We start from the raw sequence: 16,294 nt of genomic DNA, 5'->3' as shown, positions 1-16,294 counted from the left end.
AACAGGATGAGAAGATGACTTCATTTTCTTATTTAATTTTAAAATTTAGTATATGTGTTATTTCCTCTATGAAAAAGAAAATCTTGTTACTGAAAACATTAAAATTAAACATTTTATGTGCCTTATTTACCTTGTACATGATTTCAATGGATATGTGACTTGTGAAATTTCTTGCTTAATCAGGAATGTATTTAATAAGGAAACCTATTTGTCCTTTTAGAAATTAATAATTCTGAGAGTATCATAAAGAGCTAGGATTTTAATTAGGTGACTAAAATGGAGAGAAGGAACGGGTGTTTTCTGGGAAATCTTTGTTAATCTGGGTTTTGTCCTCTTGGTTGTAAGATTTTTCGTATGTCAACATTGGCCTCTTAAGACTCTTTCTGTAAGATCTCTTGGTGCAACCAAGTAACCGTCAAAGCCCAGACAACCGTGTCTTCTTATTAGTTTTTTTGTTTATGAGCAAAGATACAGCAGAAGTGAAGAATTGAAATGTAATTAACCAATAAAGAGCAAAAAATTTGAGCAACAGAAGACAAAACAATAGAAAAATGTCATTAGTGAAGTGGAAAAAACAGTAAAGAGGGCTAAGTTTGAATTATAGTCATGTATTTACCTTGTGACTTAGAAATTTGATTAAATCCTGTGAAATTCCATTTTCAAAAATAATAAAGTGGGATTAGTAACCAACTTCTAGGACTGTTGCAGTCTTGAAAGAAAGATTAGGAATACAGAATGAAAATAGTATAATATCCTTCACCCAGTAGGTTTTTAATAAATGGTATCTCCTTCTTGTAATTATTTTTCTCTCTCTCTTTTTTTTTATACTTTATGTTCTAGGGTACATGTGCACAACGTGCAGGTTTGTTACATTTGTATACCTGTGCCATGTTGGTGTGCTGCACCCATTAACTCGTCATTTACATTAGGTATATCTCCTAATGCTATCCGTCCCTGCTCCCCCTACCCCACAACAGGCCCCGGTGTGTGATGTTCCCCTTCCTGTGTCCAGGTGATCTCATTGTTCAATTCCCATCTGTGAGTGAGAGAACATGCGGGTTTGGTTTTCTGTTCTTGTGATAGTTTGCTGAGAATGATGGTTTCCAGCTGCATCCATGTCCCTACAAAGGATACGAACTCATCCTTTTTTATGGCTGCATAGTATTCCATGGTGTATATGTGCCACATTTTCTTAATCCAGTCTGTCATTGATGGACATTTGGGTTGGTTCCAAGTCTTTGCTATTGTGAATAGTGCTGCAGTAAACATATGTGTGCATGTGTCTTTATAGCAGCATGATTTATAATTCTTTGGGTATATACCCGGTAATGGGATGGCTAGGTCAAATGGTATTTCTAGTTCTAAATCCTTGAGGAATCGCCACACTGTTTTCCATAATGGTTGAACTAGTTTACAGTCCCATCAACAGTGTAAAAGTGTTCCTATTTCTCCACATCCTCTCCAGCACCTGTTGTTTCCTGACTTTTTAATGATCGCCATTCTAACTGGTATGAGATGGTATCTCATTGTAGTTTTGATTTGCATTTCTCTGATGGCTAGTGATGATGAGCATTTTTTCATGTGTCTGTTGGCTGCATAAATGTCTTCTTTTGAGACGTGTCTGTTCATATCCTTTGCCCACTTTTTGCTGGGGTTGTTTGCTTTTTCCTTGTAAATTTGTTTGAGTTCTTTGTAGGTTCTGGGTATTAGCCCTTTGTCAGATGAGTAGATTGCAAAAATTTTCTCCCATTCTGTAGGTTGCCTATCCACTCTGATGGTAGTTTCTTTTGCTGTGCAGAAGCTCTTTAATTTAATTAGATCCCATTTGTCAGTTTTGGCTTTTGTTGCCATTGCTTTTGGTGTTTTAGACATGAAGTCCTTGCCAATGCCTAGGTATTGCCTAGGTTTTCTTCTAGGGTTTTTATGGTATTAGGTCTAACATTTAAGTCTCTAATCCATCTTGAATTAATTTTCGTATAAGGAGTAAGGAAGGGATCCAGTTTCAACTTTCTACTTATGGCTAGCAAGTTTTCCCAGCACCATTTATTAAATAGGGAATCCTTTCCCCATTTCTTGTTTTTGTCAGGTTTGTCAAAGATCAGATGGTTGTAGATGTGTGGTATTATTTCTGAGGATTCTGTTCTGTTCCATTGGTCTATATCTCTGTTTTGGTACCAGTACCATGCTGTTTTGGTTACTGTAGCCTTGTAGTATAGTTTGAATTCAGGTATCGTGATGCCTCCAGCTTTGTTATTTTGACTTAGGATTGTCTTGGCAATGTGGGCTCTTTTTCGGTCCCATATGAACTTTAAAGTAGTTTTTTCCAATTCTGTGAAGAAAGTCATTGGTAGCTTAATGGGGATGGCATTGAATCTATAAATTACCTTGTGCAGTATGGCCATTTTCACGATACTGATTCTTGCTATCCATGAGCATGGAATGTTCTTCCATTTGTTTGTGTCCTCTTTTATTTCATTGAGCAGTGGTTTGTAGTTCTCCTTGAAGAGGTCCTTCACATGCCTTGTAAGTTGGATTCCTAGGTATTTTATTCTCTTTGAAGTAATTGTGAATGGGAGTCCATTCATGATTTGGCTCTCTGTTTGTCTGTTATTGGTGTATAAGAATGCTTCTGATTTTTACACACTGATTTTGTATCCTGAGACTTTGCTGAATTTGCTTGTCAGCTTGAGGAGATTTTGGGCTGAGATGATGGGGTTTTCCAAATATACAATCATGTCATCTGCAAACAGGGACAGTTTGACTTCTTCTTTTCCTAACTAAATACCCTTGATTTCTTTCTCTTGCCTAATTGCCCTAGCCAGAACTTCCAACACTATGTTGAATAGGTTTTCTAACTCTTAATAAGATGTGCCTTCTTCTGTAGAAAAGTAGACATATTTACAGTGATCAAAACTCACTCCCAGGGAGAGGTGGGAGTTTAATAGTAACACTCTTGCTATAGTATTCTTGGTAAGATTATAGTACTTCGTTAAACCTGTCAACATGCTTAATACACCTTCATTTATCAGGGGTTTTTTTTTTTTTTTTTTTTGGTTTTTGAAGTTTAGACACATACCAGTAGTTATCAATGATCTCAAGCTTTGACCCTGTAACTTCCAGGATATTAAAACATCCAACTATTCTATAGTGAATGCCAATGTAATTAATCTATTGTATGCTGTAGTTTCATAGGAAATGTGGTCATGTTTGTTTAAGGTTTTTAAAAGTTTTCATTTTGTTACTCTCCACTTCAATTTATCTGAGACATAAAGGAAATTTGAGAAATTAGAAGTGTTTGTGGGATTAGAGTATTAGTTTTCTTTTCTGAAAATAATGTAGTTAAGACAATTATATATAAAACTAAAGTTAGAGAAGACTGAGTGAGTGTGTTATGCCTCTTCATACTGCATTTTAAAAATCCTCTTAACATGTCTAATAATCCTTATCAGTGCTTTTTTTGTCTTTTAAATTTAGACGCATCTGTCAGTAGTTGTCAGTGATCCCAAAGTTTGCATTGTTCGTGAGGACATTAAACCCTCTAGAGCAGCGGTCTCCAACCTTTTTGGCACCAAGGACTGGTTTTGTGGAAGACAGTTTTTCTACAGCGAGTGGTGAGGGAGAGGGATGGTTTCGGGGTGATTCAAGCACATTATGTTTATCACTAGATTCTTATAAGGAGCATGCAACCTAGGTCCCTAGCATGTGCAGTTTGTAATAGGGCTTGCGTTCCTATGAAAGTCTAATGCCACCACTGATCTGACAGAAGGTGGAGCTCAGGCAGTAATGCTCACTCACTCACTGCTCACCTCCTACTTTGAGGCCCAGTTCCTCATAGGCCGTGGACTGGTGGTAGGAATTGGGGGCCCCTGCTCTAAAGAAAGCAGCAATATCTTTATTGTGGTAATAATACCACAGCAAAGAAAAGAAACACATTCACACAACTTTAAATACAATTTTTAGGAGTTCAGAGACCTACTGAGGCCATCTATGACTACGTCTATTAGACTTCAGGTTGAAAACTTTTAGTTTCAATGTTCAAAGCAGAGAATACTTTTCTCTTTCCTAGTAGGATGGATTTGGTCTCTAAGAATAGGATTATAACAAGTGAGGGTTAATATTTTTAAAGTTTTATTTTGGATGTAACAGCTTATGCTACAGAATTATCTCTTAGTTATGAATTACTAATATCAGCTAATCATTATCATCCGTTTAGTACTTTTATAAAACAAATCCTCCCACATGAATGGAAGGAAAATAGTTTTTCTAAGACCCTTCCTCTTTTCTTGGGCCTTCTCTGTGGGTAGGGACTGAACCATATCCTTGATTTCTAGATAAAGTGTTTTATAGGTCAGTACTGTTTGAAGAGCAGGACACTGGTATATTGTGCTCTGGCATAGGTCAGCTCTACAAAGAATCCAAGGAGGGATAATCCAGTCAAGCGATTCCATTTCTCCAGAACAGGCTTGCTGTCCTTTTCCTTGCCTCCCTATAATAATCCTGTGACCTGTCTCCCACATGTGAAGAAGTTAGTTTACTAACTTTACTAACTTAGCTTAGTCAGAAGTATTTCATTTATCTAACACAAAGGAGCCCACATCCATACTCTGTGGGGTCAATTTAGTATTTACTTATAGTCTTAACGAGCACCCTCTTTTCCTCCTGCACTATACATTCTTCCTCTGGTAATACTGGATTCTGAAAAAGAATGGAACAAAATCACTTTTGATCTGTCTAAAATTGAGAGAATGGGAATCTTTTGAGTAAATTATCGCTTTTGTATAAACTGTTGGTCTTTACAGAATGCTTATTCTCTGCTCCATGATGTGGTAAATTAATTGGGATTACAAAGATGAACATACTCCTTCTAGCACCAACAAGATCTTCATGGACTAGAGGTAGGGCAGTGCAGTGGAAACAGCAGGAACTTTACTGTGAAGCAAATGAATCCTCATTCTGTGAACTAGGGGAAATTACTTATCCTTTCTGGGCTTCAGTTTCTCCGTCTTCAAAAGCAGGCCTGTTAAGATAATGATAATTTTTGTAAAGATCCTAGCAAAACAGCTTGATCATAGTAGGTATTCAGTAAATGGTAAATTATAAGGAAGGCTTAGGTAGATTCTCTTCTAGTAGAACTTCTACATTTGTTGATACTGTTAGCTGAAAAATCAGTCAAAATCTCTCCCTCTTTTCTTAAGCTTATGAGGATAGGTTGGCCAAATTGTTAGCAACAAGACAGTGTCAGTGTTTCAACTCCATGTTCTTTGACTAAGTTTCTAAGTGCTTAGACTTCTGGAGCCAGACATTCGGTTAGAAAGACTTAATAATTTATTACACAGCTATTTATTGAGAGCTGCTTATGTGCTAGGTGTTGGAACTACAGTGGTAAACAAGGACAAGGTGAGGTCCTTGTTCTGATGAACCATTCAGTATAGTGAGAACCAGACAGACATTAAACATGCCTTAAAGCCATTAAAATCTCATGGGCCCTCAGTTACAGAATACACATGATTCAGTACTGACTGATTATATGAGTCCCTTTTTCTTCCACACTTGGGTTATTTATGCATTAGACTCTTTGGAAAATGCCCCTGTGCACTTTTTCAAGCTGTTAGTGTGCAATAGTTTAAGAGATTCCATTCTAGCAGTAATCATGGTTATTATATAAAATGGTAGGCATTGCCTAACTCTGGTTCAACAGGAAACTAGCACCAGACATACGTTGTTCCATTTTGATGGGAATTACTAGTTTGGTAGGGGGGTTGAAACCATTCTAAACCAGTGGTCTTTAAACTTTCTATTTTTTTTTTCCTTTTCTTGAGACAGGGTCTCACTTAGTCACCCAGGCTGGAGTGCAGTGGTGCAATCATAGCTCATTTCAGCCTTGACTTCCTGGGCTTAAGTGATCCTCTCACCTCAGTTTCCCAGGTAGCTGGGACTGCAGGCATGTGACACCATGCTAAGCTAATTTTTTGATGTTCTATAGAGATGAAGTCTCACTGTGTGTCCCAGGCTATTCGTGGACTCCTGGGCTCAAGTGATCCTCCTGCCTTGGCCTCCCAAAGTGTTGGGATTACAGGCATGGGCCACTGTACCCAACCTCTTAACCTTTAGTAGCTGTATAGTATTCCAATGTAATTCAGTAATTTATTTAACTACTCCTCACTGATGAGTGGTATAATTATTTTCAGTTTTTGCTACTATAAATACTGAGGCACTGAATGTCCTACATATATTTTGGCAAACTTTTATACATATATGTATATAAGTAGGGCAAAATAGGGACTATTAGGGTAAAATAGGGAATATTTGATCAAAAGGTATATTGTATTTAAGATTTTGATAGATATTGCCAAATTATTTTATCCATGCAGATTTTAATTTAAAGTCTGGAGTGGGACTGAGCAATCTGTGTTTTTGACAAGTTTCCTAGGTGATTTTGATGCCTCCAATTTGAACTATTGCCGGATCAGAAAAATGGAGTATAGTACACATCCTCTGGAAAACATCAGGCAATTATGGTTATCTAGGGAAGAGTAAAAAGCCTTTTCAGTGACTGAGCTGTAAGAGTGAATTTATCTTAAGTGGCAGTTGCTAGGGATGGCCCATCTTTAGAGAAACAAAGTATAGTAATATTTATCTGGAATGTTTTATGTCTTTTTGATATATAATGTAGGGAAAAGAATGTAAAAATTGTAAGGACCTGAGTTTGAACACTTTGCATTTAGTAACTGTAATCTTGGGCAAATTAATGAACTTGAATTTTTCTTTATATAATGATAATATCTACCTTCCAGGTTTGTTGCAAAGATTAAAGAGAGAATGATACAACACTTGTTGAGTACCTCTTCTGTCTTCTAGTATTTTATGGCTATCTCTGTCGTGGCAGTTTGTCATTTAGCTTTCATTAGTAATTTACCTAGTCATCTCCCCATTAGAGTAACTGGGACCATGTCTTGTACTTTAGTGTTCCCAGTCACTAGCCCAGACTCGAGACTTGGTGCACTATTCTGTTACTTAAATGACTGTGTATATTTTCCATTTTACTGTTCATAAGTATCCTAAGAGACAAGTATTATTTGCTTCATTTTACCATGAGGAAATGCTCAGGGAACTTAAATAACTTTCTTAAGATAGCGCAGCATGGCATAACCAAAATTGAAAACTGTGTGTGTGATTTCAAACTAGATAAAGTCTGTGCTTTTTCCATGAATCCACTTTGCTGAGATAATGATATAAGGCATGTTGGAAATTTTGAAATTGCTACTCAAGTGTAAGATGATTTTTGTTATTTTAATACTATACTTTAAAAATTAGCATGGTGATTGAAACATTTCTTCTGCATATACTCAATATTCTTCAGTTTGGCTTTCCCGAATTCATGGTATAACCAAGTCTGCCTTGTCTGTAAGAATGTAAGTGATCATTTCCTCTTGTGAGTGATTTTTCTCTATTTTTCTTGCTTAAAATTCTGTCTTTGCTTTTCTTTTGGTGAAATTTTTGATTTTTATAAACACATGGTTTAAGATGTTTTATATAGTGGTTACGGCAGGATTTTGGTAACATTGGAAGTTTTAGTAGAAGTAATGTTGTCTTCCTGTCTGGTCTTCGTCTTCATTTCCGTCTTTCATTAGCAGCCTTATATGGACCCCTTCAGGGCATGGGTCACTGATTCGGATGTCATCACATGTCAGCCCTGCTATTGGATATCTCTATTTTGTAGGTCATAACCACATTGCTTAAGGGTGTGGAAACAGAGGAAAATACCATTTCATAAGTTTTATGTTTATCTTGCTTTTAATGGCGCTTTTCTTTTGAGAATTGGGTTGTTAGGTTGTTTTGAATATTTAATCATAAATAGTTGGGAAGAAAAAGAAAAATGTCCCCACTCTCTGACCCTTATGTCATAAAATTCACAACGTTGCAAAACAGGAATAGCATACAGCAAGAAGTGTTGCAATAGGAAGAAATGTGTGGTTTTACTTATTAGAGTTGGACATGGGAATTTTCCCAACAATTTCTGTTTTGTAGCCTATTTTCCAGACCATATAGGGATATTTGCCCAATATTCTATATAAATTTGTTCATTTTATGTTTTATTTGACTTTTTTTTTTTACCTTTGGTAAAACAGCTTTGGGTTGGTTTCCTTTCTCCCTCAGGCCTGATGATGTTGGGGATGGATGGTGGATGTTGGAGGCAGGCTGCGTTATGGATTCATTTGAGTCATTGATGCATTTAAGTTTAGCCATTGCCTTAGTACATGTAATTCTGCCTTTGTTGTTCATGTCTACTTCACTAGCTCTTTAAGGCATGTGGAATTGTGTTGGAAAATGCATGCCTGATTTCCATCTTGATGTTTCTTAAGTCTGGTTTGAACCCTGGGAACACAGTTGCAGTCTTCAATGTCTTAGTATTTTTAGATGGAGCTTTTATACTTTAGGGTTTACTGAGATGAACTTTGGAGAGAAAGTCTAAACAGAATAATTTATGACCTGCAGGAACAGAGGATGTCATGTTTAAGAACGGGAAGAACCCTTTTCCTATTAGTAACAGTTGTTGAGTGATAATGCATGGAGTGTCATCAGTTTTTTTTCATGTGATTTTTAATGTTCTTATTTAGAAATTGATATTCTTATATTAACTATTTTGGAAAATGTCCCAAGGTATACTTTATAATGGCAGTAAAATCTAAGATAAAATATTATGTAATAAGGTTTCAAAAGTTATGTATCTTATATATTGTAAAACTTTTTTTTTTTTTTTTAGGCATATGGATCAGGCTGTGATATTGTTATTTTGGCAAATGACTTTGAATGTGTACAGATCATTCCTGGTGCTAAGCATGGAAACATCCAAGTCAGCTGTGTGGAGTGTTCTAACCAACAAGGAAGAGTAAGGGATTTAATTTCTTTACTAAATGTCATTTAAAAATGTGTTTAATAATCTCAGAATATTCTCATCCTTTTATGCAAAGCTTGTCTAAAATTTCTTATGTATTGCTTGGGTGGCTGTTAATAGAAGTTGTAAAGCGATAGGTTTATACAAATTGTAAAGTGCCATTAAACTGATAATTTGACAATTGTTCTACAGCTGTATGTATACGGTCTTCAAAGATCTGTAGGCCTTACAATCCTGTGCATACTGACATTCTGCCAGTTACTACTTCTAGCAGCCATTAAGCCAGTAAGGGGAAGTAAACTTTTATCTTCTCTACCTAGCACCCCTTATATCCCTCATACTATAACATCAAAGTTGTATTAAGAAATTCTGCAAGTTGTTAATGTCTAATATCATGCTTGTCATATAGGAAGAGATTTGTAAAATCTGTTAGCATAATGAAACTTTTTTTGTTGAGTGAAGAGTCTTATAGTTCATTCAGGCTTTAAAACAGACGGTTTATTTTGAAATAGTTAAAATTTCATCATATGTACCTCTCCCACAATTTTCAAACATAATGTACATCAAATGTTGGTTGCATGTCAATATGGCATGTTTGCTGTATACTCCAGCAATTCAGTAAGGCCAATTTTATGTAGCCGAGTTGAATGTCTCTACAAGAACAGAGAAATAAGATTTTTACCTATAGTCATTGTAATAGTTTAAACTATTGTAGTGTTCTAGAAATTGTTCTTTATTGGGTAACAAATTTGGTCAAGGATGTGTTAAATCAGAATATTCATGTTGATAAATAGTAATCATACAAATTTATACTGAATGGTAAATTATGGTTACTTTATTATACCATTTATCCTGCCCTATCCTACTGCCCATATCAAGCTTTAATATTTGTGTAAATGTACCAGTACTTGACAGTTCAGTGATACATTTGACCTAGTATTGGAACACTGGATTTCCTGGTGTTTCCTGATACTCGTTTCTTGCTTTTCTAATTTTCCCCCCAGGTACTCCCCACCCTCAAGCATTGCTTACACTTATTTTAGAAAACACGGAGAGTGTCAGATTTCTCTCGTTTTTTGTTGCTCTTCTCTCTAGGCCAAGCAAAGTAGCTTAAGCCTGCCTAAAGTTGTATGATAGTTGTCAGAGGTGAATTTTAGTAAATAGCTCAAGTGCCGGTGATAATCGCAATGAACACATTCTCTGGGAGTAAAATTTTTTAAAAAGGTATGTAAGACATTGGTATTCATACCATGGGAAACAGAGCAACTTGTGTTTCTACTTTTCTTGAGCTGGTTTAATGTAAATAAGGCAAAATTGTAGTATCTTTATTGTCTTTGTTGACATCTTCCTTTAGCTTTTATCCCCCAGTTCTTGTGGTGATAACTTTCACATTCGTGACTTTGTATTAGTCTGTTATAAGCATTCATTCATTCATTGACATGTTGAATGGAATCATTCACAGCACTTTTTGCATGTTATTTGAAGTAGCTTTCTGTTGTGGATTATGATTTTTCTTGGAAAGAATGTTAGATGTTAGGTAAGAGTTAAAATCACTTTTTGGCATGACAGTGCCTTAAAAATCACAGGGGATATTTTTGGCAGACCTTAAAAGAATATATACCTAATGAAGTTTTAAAGGTTAACTGGGGTGCAGAGGTGTCAGAAAGGATGGTTTTTGGTCTGTGCCCTGTAGTTAATTCCATCTTACCAAGAGGAGGATGAACTTGGAACTAGCCTTCAAGAAATTATTGGAAAACAGGCTCTGGTAGTTTCTAGGAACAGAGGGATTTATGTCTTTTCTTATCAGGTATGTGACATGGGACAAAATCCTCCTGGTCCCTAAATTTCTTGCTTCAGTCCTCTGGAGATGTCTTCTTCAGCTCTTTCCCCCAGGTGCAGTGTATGGCTCCCTGACTTCTTCTTGGCCTGTTTTTTCTATTCCTTCCTCTACATGGTGTCTCAATTGGTATTTTCTGTTTGATGGTATAATTAGGCCATTTTATTTGAAATATTTTTAAGACCTGTTATTAATTGATGCTTTTCTCATGGGTTTTATATTATTTTCACTGGATTATAAAGTTTCTGACAAAGATGTGTGCTTTTGAAATGTATTTTTTAATAGTTGTTTTTATATTAAAAATAAAATTCTTATGAAAAATGTGATTTTTTAAATGTGCATATATATATTTTTATTATACTTTTTAAGTTCTGGGGCACATGTGCAGAACGTGTAAGTTTGTTACATAGATATACACATGCCATGGTGGTTTGCTGCACCCATCAACCCATCATCTACATTAGGTATTTCTCCTAAGTCTATCCCTTCTCTAGGCCCCCTACCCCCTGACAGGCCCTGGTGTGTGATGTTTCCCTCCCAGTGTCCATGTGTTCTCATTGTTCAACTCCCACTTATGAGTGAGAACATACAGTGTTTGCTTTTCTGTTCGTGTGTTAGTTTGCTGAGAAAATGGTTTCCAGCTTCATCCACGTCCCTTCAAAGGACATGAACTCATCCTTTTTTATGACTGCATAGTATTCCATGGTGTATATGTGCCACATTTTCTTTATCCAGTCTGTCATTGATGGGCATTTGGGCAGATTCCAAGTCTTTGCTATTGTGAATAGAGCCACAGTAAACATACATGTGCATGTGTCTTTACAGTAGAATGATTTATAATCCTTTGGGTATATACCCCATAATGGGATTGCTGGGTCAAATGGTATTTCTGGTTCTAGATCCTGGAGTAATCGCCACACTGTCTTCCACAATGGTTGAACTAATTTACACTCCCACCAACAGTGTAGAAGCGTTCCTATTTCTCCACATCCTCTCCAGCATCTGTTGTTTCCTGACTTTTTAATGATCACCATTCTAACTGGTGTGAGATGGTATCTCATTGTGGTTTTGATTTGCATTTCTCTAATGCCCAGTGATGATGAGCATTTTTTTTTCGTATGTTTATTGCTTATGAGCTTAAGGAGATTTTGGGCTGAGATGATGGGGTTTTCTTTTTTTTTTTTTTTTTTTTTAATTTATTTATTATTATTATACTGTAAGTTGTAGGGTACATGTGCATAACGTGCAGGTTTGTTACATATGTATACTTGTGCCTTGTTGGTGTGCTGCACCCATCAACTCGTCATTTGATGATGGGGTTTTCTAAATATACAATCATGTCATCTGCAAACAGAGACAATTTGACTTCCTCTTTTCCTTATTGAATACCCTTTATTTATTTCTCCTGCCTGATTGCCCTGGCCAGAACTTCCAATATCATGTTGAATCGGAGTGTTGAGAGAGGGCATCCTTGTCTTGTACTGGTTTGCAAAGGGAATGCTTCCCGTTTGTGCCCATTCAGTATGATATTGGCTGTGGGTTTGTCATAAATAGCTCTTATTATTTTGAGATACGTTCCATCAATGCCTAGTTTATTGAGAGTTTTTAGCGTGAAGGGTTGTTGAATTTTGTCAAAGGCCTTTTCTGCATCTATTGAGATAATCATGTGGGTTTTGTCATTGGTTCTCTTTATGCGATGGATTACATTTATTGATTTGTGTATGTTGGACCAGCCTCGCATCCCAGGGATGAAGCCAACTTGATCGTAATGGACAAGCTTTTTGATGTGCTGCTGGATTTGGTATGCCAGTATTTTATTGAGGATTTTTACATCAATGTTTATCAGCCATATTGGCGTAAAATTTTCTTTTCTGGTTGTGTCTTTGCCAGGTTTTGGTATCAGGATGATGCTGGCCTCATAAAATGAGTTAGGGAGGATTCCCTCTTTTTTTATTGTTTGGAATAGTTTCAGAAGGAATGGTACCAGCTCCTTTTTGTACCTCTGGTAGAATTTGGCTGTGAATCCGTCTGGTCCTGGACTTTTTTTGGTTAGTAGGCTATTAATTACTGCCTCAATTTCAGAACTTGTTATTGGTCTATTCAGGGATTCAGCTTCTTCCTGGTTTAGTCTTGGGAGGGTGTATGTGTCCAGGAATTTATCCATTTCTTCAAGATTTTCTAGTTTATCTGTGTAGAGGTGTTTATAATATTCTCTGATGGTAGTTTGTGTTTCTGTGGGATCGCTGGTGATATCCTCTTTATCATTTTTTAATGTGTCTATTTGATTCTTTTCTGTTTATTAGTCTGTCTAGCAGTCTATGTATTTTGTATTTTGTTAATCTTTTCAAAAACCAGTTCCTGGATTCATTGATTTTTTTGAAGGGTTTTTTGTGTCTCTATCTCCTTCAGTTCTGCTCTGATCTTAGTTATTTCTTGTCTTCTGCTAGCTTTTGAATATGTTTGCTCTTGCTTCTCTAGTTCTTTTAATTGTGATGTTAGGGTGACGATTTTAGATCTTTCCTGCTTTCTCTTGTGGGCATTTAGTGGTATAAATTTCCCTCTAACACTGCTTTAAATGTGTCCCAGAGATTCTGGTATGTTGTGTCTTTGTTGTCATTGGTTTCAGAGAACATCTTTATTTCTGCCTTCATTTTGTTATGTACCCAGTAGTCATTCAGGAGCAGGTTGTTCAGTTTCCATGTAGTTGTGAGATTTTGAGTAAGTTTCTTAATCCTGAGATCTGATTTGATTGCACTGTGGTCTGAGAGACTCTTTGTTATGATTTCCATTCTTTTGCATTTGCTGAGGAGTGTTTTACTTCCAATTATGTGGTCAGTTTTAGAATAAGTGTGATGTGGTGCTGAGAATAATGTATACTCTGTTGATTTGGTGTGGAGAGTTCTGTCGATGTCTATTAGGTCTACTTGGTGCAGAGCTGAGTTCAAGCCCTGGTATCCTTGTTATTTTCTGTCTTATTGATCTGTCTAATATTGACAGTGGAGTCTCCCACTATTATCGTTTGGGAGTCTAAGTCTCTTTGTAGGTGTTTAATAACTTGCTTTATGAATCTGGGTGCCCCTGCATTGGGTGCATATATATTTAGGATAGTTAGCTCTTCTTGTTGAATTGATCCCTTTGCCGTTATGTAATGCCATTCTTTGTCTCTTTTGATCTTTGTTGGTTTAAAGTCTGTTTTATCAGAGACTATGATTGCCATCCCTGCTTTTTTTTTTTGGTTTCTATTTTCTTGGTAAATATTCCTCCATCCCTTTATTTTGAGCCTATATGCTTCTCTGCATGTGAGATGGGTCTCCTGAATACAGCACACTGATAGATCTTGACTCTTTATCCAGTTTGCTAGTCTGTGTCTTTTAATTGGGGCATTTAGCTCGTTTACATTTAAGGTTAGTATTGTGATATATGAATTTGATCCTGTCATTATGATGCTAGCTGATTATTTTGCCTGTTGGTTGATGTAGTTTTTTCATAGCATTGATGGTCTTTAAAATTTGGTATGTTTTTGCAGTGGCTGGTACCAGTTGTTCCTTTCCATGTTTAGTGCTTCCTTCAGGAGCTCTTGTAAGGCAGGCTTGGTGGTGACAAAATCTCTCAGCATTTGCTTGTCTGTAAAGGATTTTATTTCTCCTTTGCTTAAGAAACTTAGTTTGGCTGGATATGAAATTCGGGTTGAAAATTCTTCTCTTTAAGAATGTTGAATATTGGCCCCCACTGTCTTCTGGCGTGTAGAGTTTCTTCCCAGAGATCTGCTGTAAGTCTGACGGGCTTCCTTTTGTGGGTAACCCGACCTTTTCTCTGGCTGCCCTTAACATTTTTTCCTTCATTTCAACCTTGGTTAATCTGACAATTATGTGTGTTGGGGTTGCTCTTCTCGAGGAATATCTTTGTGGTGTTCTCTGTATTTCCTCAATTTGAATGTTGGCCTGTCTTTCTAGGTTGGGGAAGCTCTGCTGGATAATATCCTGAAGAGTGTTTTCCAACTTGGTTCCATTCTCCCTGTCACTTTCAGGTACACCAATCAAACGTAGATTTTGTCTTTTCACATAGTCCCATATTTCTTGAAGGCTTTGTTCATTTCTTTTCACTCTTTATTCTCTAATCTTGTCTTCTCGCTTTATTTCATTGAGTCGATCTTTAATCTCTGATACCCTTTCTTCCGCTTGACCGATTCAGCTATTGATAACTTGTGTATGTTTCATGAAGTTCTCATGCTGTGTTTTTCCACTCCATCGGGTCATTTATGTTCCTCTCTAAGCTGGTTATTCTAGTTAGCAATTCGTCTAACCTTTTTTGAAGGTTCTTAGCTTCCTTGTATTGGTTTAGAATATGCTCCTTTAGCTCGGAGGAGTTTGTTATTACCCACCTTCTGAAGCCTACTTCTGTCAATTTGTCATTCTCCATCCAGTTTTGTTCCCTTGCTGGTGAGGAGTTGTGATTCTTTGGAGGAGAAGAGGTGTTTTGGTTTTGGGAATTTTCAGCCTTTTTGCACTGGTTTCTCCCCATCTTCATGGATTTATCTACCTTTTTTTTTTTGATGTTGGTGATGTTGATAGTCTTCCTTTCTGTTTGTTCGTTTTCCTTCTAACAGTCGGGCCCCTCTGCTGCAGGTCTGCTGAAGTTTGCTGGAGGTCCACTCCAGACCCTGTTTGCCTGGGTATCACCAGTGGAGGCTGCAGAACAACAAAGATTGCTGCCTGTTTCTTCCTCTGGGAGATGCTAGGCAGAGCTATCCTGTAGGAGGTGTCTGTTGGCCCCTACTGGGAGGTGTCTCCCAGTCTGGATACAGGGGGGGTCAGGGACCCACTTGAGGAGGCAGTCTGTCCTGTATCAGAGCTCGAATGCTGCACTGGGAGAACTGCTGCTCTCTTTAGAGCTGTCAGGCAGGGACGTTTAAGTCTGCTGAAGCTGCACCCACAGTCACCCCTTCCCCCAGGGACTCTGTCCCAGGGAGCTGTTGGTGGGCTCTGCTTAGTTCAGACTTCCTGGCAGCTTTGTTTACACTGTGAGGGTAAAACGACCTACTCAAGCCTCAGCAATGGAGGATGCACCTCCCCCCACCAAGCTCGAGCATCCCAGGTCGACCTCAGACTGCTGTGATAGCAGTGAGAATTTCAAGCCAGTGGATCTTAGCTTGCTGGGCTTCGTGGGTGTGGGATCCACTGAGCCAAGCACCAGAGAAAATTTCCTGTTCTGCCAGTTGTGAAGACCGTGGGAAAAGCGCAGTATCTGGGCCGGAGTGTTCTGTCCCTCCCGGTACAGTCTCTCACAGCTTTCCTTCACTAGGAAAGGGAAATACCCCAATCCCTTGCACTTCTCGTGTGAGACAATGCCCCACCCTGTTTCGGCTCACTTTCCATGGGTTGCACCCGCTGTTCAGCCAGTCCCAATGAGATGAACCTGGTACTTCAGCTGGAAATGCAGGAATCACCCGCTTTCTGCATCCATCTCGTTGGGAGCTGCAGACCAGAGCTGTTCCTATTCGGCCATCTTGCCAGCTGTCCATCCAAATATGATTTCTTTGAGTAGGTCAGCCTTGTATTTGA

The 16,294-nt window shown here is 37.7% G+C and overlaps 1 protein-coding gene across 1 annotated transcript in view; it reads left to right on the top strand.

The window, feature by feature from the left end:
• The first annotated feature begins 8,737 nt into the window (after window positions 1-8,737).
• The window catches only part of LOC116272630 (dmX-like protein 2), a 128,037-nt gene continuing 120,480 nt past the window's right edge, over window positions 8,738-16,294 (top strand). The window contains exon 1 of the mRNA XM_031661389.1: window positions 8,738-8,890. The gene's annotated coding sequence lies outside the window, so the exon portion shown is untranslated. The remainder of the gene's footprint in view (window positions 8,891-16,294) is intronic.

This window comes from Papio anubis, unplaced genomic scaffold, assembly GCF_008728515.1.
Source record: "Papio anubis isolate 15944 unplaced genomic scaffold, Panubis1.0 scaffold143, whole genome shotgun sequence".
NCBI classification, from domain to species: Eukaryota; Metazoa; Chordata; class Mammalia; order Primates; family Cercopithecidae; genus Papio; species Papio anubis.
Note: the sequence above shows the minus strand (reverse complement) of the source record. Positions and strands in the feature narration are given on the sequence as shown.